The sequence below is a fragment of the Chiloscyllium punctatum genome, chromosome 1 (assembly GCF_047496795.1).
Source record: "Chiloscyllium punctatum isolate Juve2018m chromosome 1, sChiPun1.3, whole genome shotgun sequence".
NCBI lineage: Eukaryota > Metazoa > Chordata > Chondrichthyes > Orectolobiformes > Hemiscylliidae > Chiloscyllium > Chiloscyllium punctatum.
Genome location: NC_092739.1, coordinates 134,756,910 through 134,770,750, shown reverse-complemented (window position 1 = coordinate 134,770,750; position 13,841 = coordinate 134,756,910).

Below are 13,841 nucleotides of genomic sequence, written 5' to 3'. Positions count from 1 at the left end.
GTCCATGTACACCACGTCAACTGCCTCACCCTTATCCACATGCATGGTCACCTTCTCAACAAACTCAATGAGGTTTGTGAGACACGACCTGCCCTTGACAAAACCATGTTGACTATCTGAAAGCAAATTGCTGCTTGCTAGGTGATTATAAATCTTATCTCTTATAATCTTTTCCAAAATCTTTCCTACAACAAAAGTAAGGCTCAATGGTCTGTAATTACCTGGGTCATCTCTGCTGCCCTTCTTGAACAAGGGCACAACATTTGCAATCCTCCAGTCCTCTGGTACTAAACCTGTAGACAATGATGACTCACATTTCAAAGCCAAAGGCTCTGCTATCTCCTCCCTAGATTCCCAGAGAATCCTCAGATAAATCCCATCTGGCCCAGGGGACTAGTCGACTTTCAATCCTTCTAGAATTGATAAGACCTGTTCATAACTAACTTCGATCCTTCCTAGTCTAATATCTCCTACCACATTCTTTTCCTCTACAATATTCTCCTTTTCCTGAATGGAAACCAATGAGAAATGTTCGTTTAGCACCTCTCCAATCTCCACAGTGTCCACACTCAACTTCCCACTTCTGTCTTTGATTGGCCCTATTCCTACTCTAGTCATCCTTTTATTCCTCACATACCTATAGAAAGCTTTAGGCTTCTCCTTTATTTTATTTGCTAAAGTCTGTTTGTGTCCTCTCTTTGCTCTTCTTAACTCCTTCCTAGCTGATCTGTAACTTTCCATCTCCTCATCTGAGCCATCTTGCCTCATCAACACACAAGCCTCCTTCTTCTGCTTAACAAGAGATGCATTTTCTGTAGTAAACCACAGTTCCCTTACCTTATCACTTCCTCCCTGCCTGACAGGGACATACCTATCAAGGACACGCAATATCTGTTCCTTAAACCAGCTCCACATTTCCATTGTCTGTATATCCTGCATTTTGCTACCCCATTCTATGCATCTTAATTCTTGCCTAATCGCATTATAATTGCTCTTGCCCCATCGATAACTCTTGACCTGTGGCATGTACCTATCCATTTGCATCACTAAACTAAACATAACTGAATTACGGTCACTCTCTCCAAAGTGCTCACCTACAACTAAATCAAACACCTGGCCTGGTTCATTGCGAATCACCAGATCCAGTGTGGCCTCTCCTCTTGTCGGCCCTTTGACATACTGTATCAGGAAACCCTCCTACACACATTGGACAAAAACTGATCCATCCAACGTACTAGATTTATAGCATTTCCAGTCAATGTTGGGGAAGTTAAAGCCCCCCATAACGATCACCCTGTTCCTTTCACTCCTACCCAGAATAATTTTGCTAATCCTCTCTTCCACCTCCCTGGAACTCTGCGGAGGCCTATAAAAAACTCCAAGCATATGACCTCTCCTGTCCTGTTTCTAACCTCAGCCCACACTACCTCAGTAAATGAGTCTTCGTCAAAAGTTCGCTCAGCCACCGTTATACTATCCTTGACTAACAAGGCCACACCTCCCCCCCCCCCTTTTACCACTTTGCCTGTTCTGAATGAAAGATCTAAACCCTGGAACCTGCAACATCTATTCCTCACCCTGCTCTATCCATGTCTCTGAAATGGTCACAACATCAAAGTCCTAGGTACCTATCCATGCTGCAAGCTCACCTACCTTATTTCTGATACTTCTGGCGTTGAAGTAGACACACTTCAAACCAGTTTGCTGTCTGCCAGCACATTCCTGTGACCCTGAAATCCTGTCCCTGTCCTCCGTACTCTCATTCTCCTGTGCACTGCAACTACACCTCAGGTTCCCATCTCCCTGCTGAGTTGGTTTAAACCCACCTGAATAGCACCAGCAAATTTCCCATCCAGGATATTAGTACCCCTCTGGTTCAAATGAAGACCATCCTGTTTGTACAAGTCCCACCTTCCCCAGAATGAGTCCCAATTATCCAAGTACCTGAACCCCTCCCTCCTGTCCCATCCACGTGTTCAGCTGCTATCTCTCCCTATATCAGGTGATATGTTCCCCATCATTCACTGAAAAAATTGCACAGGCTACTGATACCCTAAACGACAGTCTCACATATTGGTACAAATGTTTATGGGTATTAATTATGGCATATTTCTGGGAATTCTCATCTAATTGCAATTGCAAGTACGCATGGCTCATGTCCAGCTTTGCGTATAAATCCTCAATGCAAAGGATTGGATAGTTATCCAGCTGCGAAAAACAATCTACCACTTATTTAAAGTCCTCATAAAGGTGAATCAGTATGATTGGTGATGCCATTCCATAAGTTGGACTGGTTTGATGATTCCTTCAATTTCCAGCTTTCTGATTTCTGCCTCAACGTTTGCCCGTAAGGTAAATGATACTGGTGGGGTCTTGCTGAGTTGTGGAATTGCTTCCTGGTCAACATGCAAGATGTCTTGGCTCCTTTGATAGCCATTAGACCTTCCTGACAAACTTCCAAGTATTTAATTAGGACTTCACTCAGGCAACCATTTTCTATTCAGAAAATATTGAGCCAATCTAGGTGTATCTGTTTCAACCAATTTTATGTCATCAGGCTTGGGCCCAAACCTTCTACTACAATCAGTGGTAACTGAACCAGGTCCTTCTCATAAGAGACCAGAACCAAAGTTGTACCCTTAATTTGTAAAAACTCCCCAGTATAGGTTCTCAGTCTAGCCGAGGTCTTGCACAAATGTAGGGGTAACCAAATTTTATTAAAGACTGGTTCTGCGATCACTAAAACAGCTGCACTGGTATCCACCTCCATTAGAACTGGGTGACCCTTTAGCCAAATGCTTATTTTGATTTAGATGTTGCTCAGCAACTTAACTGTTCTAAACCAGATGTAGGTGAACTTTCCACAGTGAACACTCTACTGGAGACTGACCTATGAGTTCCCTTACTCAATGTAGGTCTACTGGACACTTCTGCTGTCTTGAGTCTGCATACCCCTCTTGTTCAAATGAAGACCGTCCTGATTGTACAAGTCCCACTACAAACGTTTGCCAGCCTGGATCCTGAAGAACATTTTAATTGTTTGGACAAAGCTTGGCATTGTTTTTGAGTTTTGCTGTGGCCTGACTGAGAGTCCCCATGTCCTGAGTGAGGCTACACAATTGCTTTCACTCAAGTGATGCTCCCCAAGCTCAATCAGACTGGCAATGATGTCCATTTCCATCAGAATACCCTGCAACTCATATGCTCCACATGCTGCATTTTCCAATGATAAAGCCAATTGTGTTGCTTGTCTGAAGTTCAGTTGGGCTTCGACTAGTTGATGTTTTTGCATGATTACATCACTAATTCTACATACCAAATGGTCTCTAGCATCATTTTAAGGGTTAAACCAAAGTCACATGTCTCTGCTTGTTGCCTTAACCCAGTCAAAAATCCTGATATGAATTCCCCTGGTTCTCGAATTGCTGAGTAAAATCAGTAGTATCTCAGCATTAGAGGTGGCTTAGGGTCACAATATTCCTTAACTAAATCTATCAACTCTAGTATCTGATGCCTCAGGAAATGTTGGGCTCCTAGTAACTGAAAAAGCTGCAGATCCACAGGCTGTCAGGACAATTACTTGTTGCTTTTCATCTGCCCCAGGATCACTTGCCAGAAAAAGTAATCCATTCTTTCCACATACTGGGCCCAATCTTTCATGACAGGATCGAACCCGTCAAGCTTCCCAAGCCTGAAATGCTTATCACATTTCAATTTGACTTTTGTGAGCAAATTTCTTCAGGAGCCTGCTTTACTGTCATTGACACCAAAATAACTGCACAGTGGCTGATATCCTATCACCAAATCACCCTTTATTTACATGAGGAGGATCCTTGACACTGATCCTGCTCCCTCAGAGCCAGCTCTCAGAGTGAACAGAACCTCTAATATTCCTGTTCTTACCCATCAGCCAGGGCTCTCTGATTGGACCAGACTGACAGCCCCAATCAGGGAACTCATATTCTATGAGATGCACCTGGCTGACCTGTTACAATCACTGATTCCTCTCCCGCAGTGGACATAGGACAGGTTTTTTTTATAATCACTGCACTTCCACAATTCTGCTGGTCACCCAAGTTCAATCTTCACCTGTGGCATGACCACCTCACTGAAAATGTTAGCCCATGACATGCTTATCATTGTGGATGCTCCACAGTGAGTCTACCCACAGCTCTAGCTCCAAAATACCAGTCACCAGTCACTGCAGATAGACTCACTTCCTGTACAATTGGTAACCAGGGGACCTGAAGCTTCTATAGTTTACCACAGAGCACAGGAGGAGCATGTCACAGGTGTGAGCTCTGATGCCACAATGTCATTTAAGCTCCTTAGTTACTCCTTTTTTTATTCAAGCAACACTCCACTTTCCTGTACTGTCGCTATTTGATATGTTTTCCCAATCAGCGCATCCCTGAAGCTGATTTGTTAAACTAGGATTCCCTTGGAATTTTATTGTGAGCATGCGTATTTTCCGGTCTGTACGCTGTTTCCGTTGCAGTGTTATTTGTAGCACGCTGTTCATCTTAAGAGTTATTCCATCTGAGCCATACAGTTCAAACTTTACACCCTCAGTTTTTTCAGCCATGAAACCTGATTTGACAGGATAATGATACTCATTCCTGTACGAAGCTTAAGATTAACTCAACATCCATCAGTGTAAATAACATCTGTGAAAGTCGAGTCAATTGAAGTATTAATTTTGCTTCAGACAATAATTTCTTATAGAAATGCCCCTAGTATCTTTTCTAATGAAGGGAAATTGTGTCAAGCAGGTATTTCAGACTTCTTTGCATGAGTAACTATTAATACTTCTGCTATTCTTAAACTATATTTTACTTCTACATATCTTTTGGAAGTAACATATCATTTTACTAATATAGCATTCCTTGTGACATGGCTGGCATTGTGATTCTGAAGCCTTATTTTCCACAGTACCAGGACTGAATCCTTACATCTAATGTTTGGCTTACTCCCTGTATTGGCATGTCATGTACTTCTTTTGAGTGCCCATATCTTAAAGTGAATGATTCTGTTATTCTCCTGAGGTAGGGTTGTTCTGTTCTTCTCAGGATCTGTCTGTCAATTTTTCTGGTTTCTGTTTTCACCACAATTTTAATAGTCATGTCCAAAGTTAAATCTTCCACAGACTGTGAGAAACCTGGCAAATTTTAATCAAGAATTTGAACAAAAACACTGTCTCTTATGTATTATGATTTCAAAGCTTCATGGTCACAGTTTTTGATTGGGAGGTAAGTACTGGAGATCATTAATTTATTTTGGACACTATGCTGGAAGCTGAACTTCTGTTAAATCTCACTCATTCTGGAATTATATTTTCAAGGAAAGCGTGGGCAGGGTACAAAATACATTTTTTTGGGGTGTGCTTATCATTTTATCATTCTCACAGACTGTTTTACTATGTGGTACAGTCACACTATTAACACTGCTTCCTTTGTGTTGACTTCTGGGCCATTTGGATTCACACAGAAGCAAAGGTAGAAGAATTTATCAATATCACAATAATTATTAATTGTCCATTAAACAAATCCACAGCACATCCATTTATTCACCAGATACCACAATTGTCAATTTGACCCAACACAAGTGTAAATTATTTTTAAAAGATTTTCTAGAAAATAAACGCTTCTACACTCAAAACACCATCATCCTTAATACACATTCTGGATTATTAAAGTCACAGCTTAAATTTCTCTACTACATATTCACAATAATACTGGAATACTTTAGCTTGGCAGTTGCTTCACCCTTGTTATTGGATCACAGTTCTTATTTTCAGATTAGATTACTTACAGTGCGGAAACAGGCCCTTCGGCCCAACAAGTCCACACCGCCCCGCCGAAGCGCAACCCACCCATACCTTTACATTTACCCCTTACCTAGCACTACGGGCAATTTAGCATGGCCAATTCACCTGACCTGCACATCTTTGGACTGTGGGAGGAAACCAGAGCACCCGGAGGAAATCCGGAGGAGATCTAAGTTTAAATTGACAACACTATTCATTACAATCACGTCCATTACAATCTTCATCACTGAGCAAAAATACATTTTTAAGCTAGAGCTATCACATTCATTTATAAGTGTTGGAACCCTCACTGCATTTTCAATATTACCTTTTATTCCTTTTTCAATTTTCGCTTGGAGCTGTGAACTGAGAACTGAACTAAAATGACTGTGGGAAGCAGCTTGCATTATAAAAAAGGTCAAATGAGCTGTGAGGCCAGGCTGGGAAGTTAATTGCAGGTTGGATCTTGAGCAAAAAGGTTCTACAGAAACTTCGACACCAGGGGAGAGGAGTATGCCTAAACAGATCGCAAATGTTGGCCATTCACGAGGTCAGTTCCTGGGAATTGGTTCCAGCAAGTCTGAGAGAGAGCAGATGGCAGATGTTGAATGGCAACTGGGATGTTGTGGGGAGGTAGTCAGTCTAACAGAGAGAGGCCAGAATTTCTACTGGGTTCTGGACTATGTTTTCTGTGAGCAGGAGCTTGGGAATTGATGCGACAGCATGAAGATTTGAAAGCTCCATGCCTAGACTCTGTTTATCAGCTGCTGAAAGTCCAGAGAATTGAAACTATGTTATAAGTATTACTGACTTCCTCTGAGGGAACCGAAAATGTAGCCCTGACTGAAATCTTGAGAAAATCAAACACAAAACAATCATATATGACTGTGGAACAATGCACCATGAAAACCACTGAAGTAAATTAGCCAGTTTTGTTTTTTTTCTTTTATTTATCACTCAACTATGTTTGTTGCTTGTTTGTCTTTTGTGTGAATGGGGCTGAAACCAAAGGTCATTGGGTTTAAATATAGACATTAGGTAACTTTATTGTTTAATTTTGTGCTGTTAAATTTACTGGATGGGAACCTGTGGTGTATTCCAGTACACAGGAGGATGAGAGTAGGGAGGACATAGATAGGATTTCATGGTCACAGGAGTGTTCTGGCATAGAGCAAGCTGGTTTGAAGTGTGTCTACTTCAACTCCAGAAGTATTTGGAATAAGTCAGCTAAGCTTGCAGCATGGATAGCTATCTGGGACTTCAATGTTGTGGCCATTTCAGAGACATGGTTAGAGCAGGATCAGGAATGGATGTTGCAGGTTCCAGGTTTTAGATCTTTCATTAAAATCAGAGAAGGTGGTAAAAGACTGGGAGGTGTGGCTTTGTTAGTCAAGGATGGTATAACAGTGGCTGAAAGAACTTTTGACGAGGACTCATCTACTGAGGTGGTATGGACTGAGGTTAGAAACAGGAGGAGAGGTCACACTGCTTGGAGTTTTTTTTTATAGGCTTCCACAGAGTTCCAGGGAGGTGGAGGAGAGGATCGGCAAAATGTTTCTAGGTAGGAGTGATAGGAACGAGGTGGTCATTATGAGGAACTTCAACTTTCCCAATATTGACTGGAAATGCTATAAATCTAGTACGTTGGATGGATCAGTTTTTGTCCAATATGTGCAGGAGAGTTTCCTGACACAGTATGTCGAATAGCAGACAAGAGGCAAGGCCACACTGGATCTGGTACTTGGTAATGAACCAGGCCAGGTGTTTGATTTAGTGGTAGGTGAGCACTTCGGAGAGAGTGACTATAATTTGGTCACATTTAGTTTAGCGATGGAAAGGGATAGGTACATGCCACAGAGCAAGAGTTATAGATGGGGGAAGGGCAATTATAATGCGATTAGGCAAGACTTAGCATGCATAGAACGAGGTAGCAAAATGCAGGGGGTGGGGACATTCGAAATGTGGAGCTGGTTTAAGGAACAGATATTGCGTGTCCTTGATAGGTATGTCATTATCAGGCAGGGAGTAAGTGATAATGTTTACTAAAGAAATTGTATCTCTTGTTAAGCGAAAGAGGGAGGCTTATGTAACCTTGAGTTGAGATGGTTGAGTTGGGCGGCACGGTGGCACAGTGGTTAGCACTGCTGCCTCACAGCGCCAGAGACCCGGGTTCAATTCCCGCCTCAGGCGACTCTCTGTGTGGAGTTTGCACATTCTCCCCGTGTCACAATCCAAAAATGTGCAGGTTAGGTGAATTAGCCATGCTAAATTGCCCGTAGTGTTAGATGAAGGGGTAAATGTAGGAGTATGGGTTTGGGTGGTATACTCTTCGGTGGGTCGGTGTGGACTTGTTGGGCCGAAGGGCCTGTTTCCACACTGTAAGTAATCTAATCTAAATGGTTCAGATGAGGTGATGGAAAGTTACAGATTAGCTAGGAAGGATTTAAAGAGAGAGTTAAGAAGAGCAAGGAGGGGAGCAGTCTTTCACAGGTTGAATAAAGGAGAACCCTAAAGCTTTCTATAGATATGTGAGGAATAAAAAGCTGACTAGGGTAGGAATAGGGCAAGACAAAGACAGACATGGGAAGTTGTATGTGGACCCTGTGGAGATCGGAGAGGTGCTTCATGAATATTTCTCATCTGTTTTCACTCAGGAATAGGGGAATATTGTAGAGGTAAAGACTGAGATATGGGATATTAGACTAGAAAGGATCGAGGTTAGTTACGAAGAGGTGTTATCAATTCGAGAAGGAGTGAAAGTGGATTAGTCTCCTGGGCTGGATGTGATTTATCCGAGTGTCCTCTGGTAAGCTAGGCAGTAGATGGCTGAACCTTTGGCCTTGATCTTTGAGTCGTCATTGTCTACAGGTTAGTACCTGATGACTGGAGGATTGCAAATATTATGCCCTTTTTCAAGAAGGGCAGTAGAGATGACCCAGGCAATTATAGACCAGTGAGCCTTACATCAATTGTAGGTAAAGTTTTAGAAAGGATTATAAGAGATAGGATTTACAATCACCCCTCGTCGGCAACAATTTAATTGGAAATAGTCAACATGGTTTCGTCAAGGGCAGGACATGTCTCACAAACCTCATTGAGTTTTTTGAGAAGGTGACCAAGCAGGTAGATGAGGGTAGAGCAGTTGACGTGGTGTACATGGACTTCAGTAAAGCCTTTGATAAGGTTCCACATGGTGTGCTGTTGGAGAAAATGCGGAGGCATGGGATTGAGGATGATTTAGTAGTTTGGATTAGAAACTGGCTTTCTGAAAGAAGGCAGCGAGTGGTGATTGATGGAAAATATTCAGTCTGGAGTCCGGTTACTAATGGTGTGCCACAAGGATCTGTTTTGGGACCACTGCTGTTTGTCATTTTTATAAATGACTTAGATGCAGGCATAGGTGGATGGGTTAGTAAGTTTGCAGATGACACTAAAGTCAGTGGAGTGATGGACAGTGGGGAAGAATGTTACAGGTTGCATGGGAAACTTGGATAAACTGCAGAATTGGGTTGAAAGGTGGCAAATGGAGTTCAATGCAGCTAAATGTGAGGTGATGCACTTTGGGAAGAATAACAGGAAGGCAGAGTACTGGGTCAATGGAAAGATTCTTGGTAGTGTGGATGTGCAAAGGGATCTTGGTGTCCATGTACATAGATCCCTGAAAGTTGCCACCCAGGTTAAGAAGGCATACAGTGTGTTAAATTTTATTGGTAGAGGGATTGCATTCTGGAGCCATGATGTCATGCTGCAACTGTATAAAATGCTAGTGCAGCCACACTTGTATTATTGTGTACAGTTCTTGTTGCCACATTACAGGAAGGATGTGGAAGCATTGGAAAAGGTGCAGAGGAGATTTACCAGGCTGTTGCTTGGCCTGGAGTGAAGATCTTATGAGGAAAGGCTGAGGGACTTGGGTCTGTTCTCATTGGAGAGAAGATGGCTAAGAAGGGATTGAATAGAGACATACAAGATGCTCAGAGGATTAAGTTAAAAATCACACAACATGAGTTTATAGTCCAACATGTTTATTTGGAAGCACTAGCTCTCGGAGCACCTGATGAAGGAGCAGCGCTTTGAAAGTTAGTGCTTCCAAATTCACCCCAGTCCAACACCGGCATTTCCAAATCATCAGAGGATTAGATAGGGTGGACAGTGAGAGTCTTTTTCCTAGGATGAAGACATCAGCTTGTAAGAGGGGGCATAGCTACAAATTGAGGGGTGATAGATTAAAGACAGATGTCAGAGGCAGGTTCTTTACTCAGAGAGTGGTAAGGGTGTGGAATGCCCTGTCTGCCAATGTAGTTAACTCAGCCACATTAGGGAGATTTAAACAATCCTTGGATAAGCACAGGGATGATGATGGGGTAGTGTAGGGGGGTGGGCTTAGAATAGTTCACAGGTCGGCGCAATATCGAGGACCGAAGGGCCTGTTCTGGACTGTATTGTTCTATATTCTTTGTTCTATGTATTGTTTTTGTTAATTTTATAATTGTGTATTGCTATTTTTTGTTGTTTAAGATACAAAACAGTGTCAAGAACTGATCAGTTGCAGATTGATTATTCTTTAAAAATGTCTGGTTGGAAGCATTAGGGTCAATTTTGAGGGTCTTTGAAGGTTTAAAAACACTGTATTGTGAATATACAGGAAGAAAGGCTGATTTAGTTCGGCTGTCTGTTTTTGCATCATAACATAAGTAATTCATTACCACTGTGAATTCACGATTTCCTAGTTCCTACCTAACTGAGTGTTGTTACATTGACAGATTTGAAACAGTTCTCTCTTCATTGCAGCCTCCTATTCCCTGTCAACACTCCCACCTCACTCCCTGCAGCAGCTCTCTCTCCCTCTCTCTCTCTTACTCTCCCCCATTTCCCTCACAGCTTCCCACACTTTCTCAACCTCCTTAAACCTCCCTCTTTCCCCTGGCCCTTATACCACCTCAGTTTCTCCCACTACCCTATAGCCTTCCTTTCTTTCTCTCCATTTTGTTGGATACACTCTGTATCCCAACCATTGTAGCCCCAGACATTCTCTAAGACCCCGAACTTTCCTTCTCTCTCTCATTCCCCCTTTCAGCCACCCTCTATCTCCAAACTCCCTTGCAAACTCTATCACCTCCTCCCCACTTACAGCCACCCTGTATCCCCCCACATCTGCAGTCTCTTTGTCTCCCCTCAGTCTCCTTGAGGCTTCCATGTCTCCACTTGACTGTATGCAGCCTTTCTGTCTCCCCCAACCCTCTGATCCAGTTGTAGCCACTGTCTCTCAGCCAGCCTTGTTGGAGCTTCCTTCTCCTCCACAGCTACCTGGACCTGATAGGATTGGCTACCTCACCATAAAGGTGGCTCCCAAATCCCATTCCTGGTCTTTGTAAAACAGCAGTGACTTGTAATCCTGGGAATTCAAACACTGACACCTCACCCCCAAGCAAGTCCTCCCTCTCCCAGAACTAAATCACCCAACTCTGGCAGACACTGTCCACCCCCGTGCACACCTAGTGCCTGCCATCACCTGCTGGTCCGATCACAGATTTGTCCCTTTCCATGTTTGTTGCTGATGGACTCACTGGTGAACCAATTGGCAGCAAGACTTGAGCCTCATTCAACACACTTGGGCAGTCTCAGACTCAACTTGCCAAGCAATCAGCACCCTTTTTTATGTGGTATAAATGGTTTGTCCCTTTGATATCTGGCATTGTAACATTTGTCCTGATTAATGCAAGTTAGAAGATTTTGACAGCATGACTCTTCTCAGCAATATACAGGTTCCAGGCTACTATATCACTATTCTCTATGTCAAATTTCAACTGCCACTTTGCTGTCCTTTCCAACAGCCTGTCTGTCCTCATGAACTATGTCAATCCTCCTTATAGTTCACTATCCTTCACAGTTTTGTGTCATTGTCAAATTTTGTACTAAATAACTATCCTAAAGCAGACCTTGAACTGGACTGTCATATACAATTTTTTGCATATACTGTCCTATGGTTAAACTGCCCTGCAAAAATTTCAGGTTTGTTGTATCAAGATTGGACAATACTATCTTGGCTCTTTACTGGCTCTTTACTGGCTCTTTACTGGCTCTTTACTGGCTCTTTACTGGCTCTTTACTGGCTTTGAGCTGTACTGCTCATGATACAGCTTTGGGCCTATTCTCCTGTACAGGGTTTTGGGCATAGTGCTCTCTCGGGTGAAAACTGGATCATCTTTGAACACAGTAGGTAATTGAATGGTTCTTGATAGGAGCATCAATACTTTCCTTTATTCTCTAAGATCTGCTGCAGCACAGCAGGTCAGACAGCATCTGATGAAGAGCTTATGCCCAAAATATCGACTTTTCTGCCACATTCCTGATGAAGGGCTTATGCCTGAAATGTCAATGGGTAATGAGTTGGGACCGGTGATAATAATGTTTTGTCTATGTCCAATAAAAGCACATTTATCTGAGTACATCCCTGCACCTTATGGTCTCAGCTACATCAAAGAGTGGCAGTGCCAGGTGTGTGTGTGCCTGGGGAGGTGTGCCTTGTATCATCTCAGTGCACACCGGTTAAATGTTTCTCCTGTCCAAGAGACCTCTCATGGACACCTCATTCAGTGATGGTGTGCAGCATTGGGAAGCAATACAAGATTATGTAATGCAGAATAATGTATAAAGACTGTTAGGAAGATAGAGGATTGTGGTAGTGGATGGCTGCACCAAAGGCAGGTTTCAATTTGGAATAATACTCAACTAAGTTCTGGTAAAATTCAGCCCTAAGCATTACCTTAGGCATGGTTAGAGCCATAGAAATGATACAGCACTGAAGGGAAACATTCAGCCCCATCTCTTCCATTCCAACCCAATTCTTGGAAATACAAGTGCACGTTGATTTTTCCACTGCTATATAGGAACTAAAGTTACCCATCCTTACCCATCCTTAGTGTCATCCCATCTTTCTGTGTTCCCTTTTCCCTCTTGCCTGAAACGTCGATTTTGCTGCTTGTTGAATGCTGCCTGAACTGCTGTGCTCTTCCAGCACCACTAATCCAGAATTTGGTTTCCAGCATCTGCAGTTATTGTTTTTATCTCGTTTCTTTGAAGATCCTGGCATGAATTGCACCAGACCTCAGATTATTAGTTGCAACAATTTGCTCAGCACTGCTACCCTGGCTATGATAGTTTTGTTGAATTTCTCTCAGCCATTCATTCCCTAATACAACAATTTCTCGGATTTACTTGTATCCTCTACTGAGTGGATGAATACAAAATACCTGTTCTAGTCATTTACCTTATCCTTGTTTCTGTTATTAATTAGAGTCACAGAGTCATAGAAATGTACAGCACGGAAACAGACCAACCCGTCCATGCCGACTAGATATCCCAACCCAATCTAGTCCCACCTGCCAGCACCCAACCCATATCTCTCCAAACCCTTCCTATTCATATACCCATCCAGATACATTTTAAATGTTGCAATTGTACCAGCCTCCACCACTCCCGCTGGCATGTCATTCCATACACGTGCCACCCTCTGCGTGAAAAAGTTGCCCCTTAGGTCTCTTTTATGTCTTTCCCCTCTCAACCTAAACCTATGCCCTCTAGTTCTGGACTCCCCGACCCCAGGGAAAAGACTCTGTCTATTTACCCTATCCATGCCCCTTATAATTTTGTAAACCTCTATAAGGTCAGCCCTCAGCCTCCGACCCTCCACGGAAAGCAGCCATAGCCTATTCAACCTCTCCCTATAGCTAAAATCCTCCAATGCTGGCAACATCCTTGTAAGTCTTTTCTGAACCCTTTCAAGTTTCACAACATCTTTCCGATAGGAAGGAGACCAGAACTGCATGCAATATTTCAATAGTGGCCTAACCAATGTCCTGTACAGCTGCAACATGACCTCCCAACTCCTGTACTCAGTACTCTGACCAATAAAGGAAAGCATACCAACGCCTTCTTTACTATCCTATCTACCTGCGACTCCACGTTCAATGGAGTATGAACCTGCACTCCAAGGTCTCTTTGTTCAGTAACACACCCGAGGACCTTACCATTA